Consider the following 524-nt stretch of genomic DNA (forward strand, 5'->3'; position numbering starts at 1 on the left):
TCTTAAAGTGTTTCTAAGGGATTGGCAACTTGTCAGGAAATGGGGTTTACCTCCTTGTTTGATGTCTCCCCTTGCTATTGTGGTTACAGGAGCGATACCGGAAAGCTTTGGCAGATTCTGGGAATGTCCGAAGGAGAACGCAGAAGTTTGTGGAAGATGCGAAGCTCTTTGGTAAGCAAAGTGAGGCAGAGCTGTGCTTACTGCAGTGGCCTGCCTGCCTGAGCATAAAATGCTGATGAACAGCTTTTCTCTCCCCTCATCCTGCCCTTGTTCATTGTAAAGTCTGGCATGACGTTTGGCCTGGACTATTGGTGTCTGGGCTTACTTCCTATCTTTTCTGTATGTCTAGCTGTGTCCTATCAGGTTTATCTCAGTGACTGTTTTGTGACCTGTTTTCTAATAAAATAGGCCTGGTGCAATTGAGTGTAATTCTACTGACTTGGTTGAAATTACAAGTTCTTCTGTATGCTGAGAATTGGCTCTGGCAGGGTGTATTTCATACTCTTAGCTGTGTCATCAGGTTG

This window comes from Pygoscelis adeliae, unplaced genomic scaffold (assembly GCF_000699105.1).
Source record: "Pygoscelis adeliae isolate BGI_AS28 unplaced genomic scaffold, ASM69910v1 Scaffold431, whole genome shotgun sequence".
In the NCBI taxonomy this organism is placed as follows: domain Eukaryota; kingdom Metazoa; phylum Chordata; class Aves; order Sphenisciformes; family Spheniscidae; genus Pygoscelis; species Pygoscelis adeliae.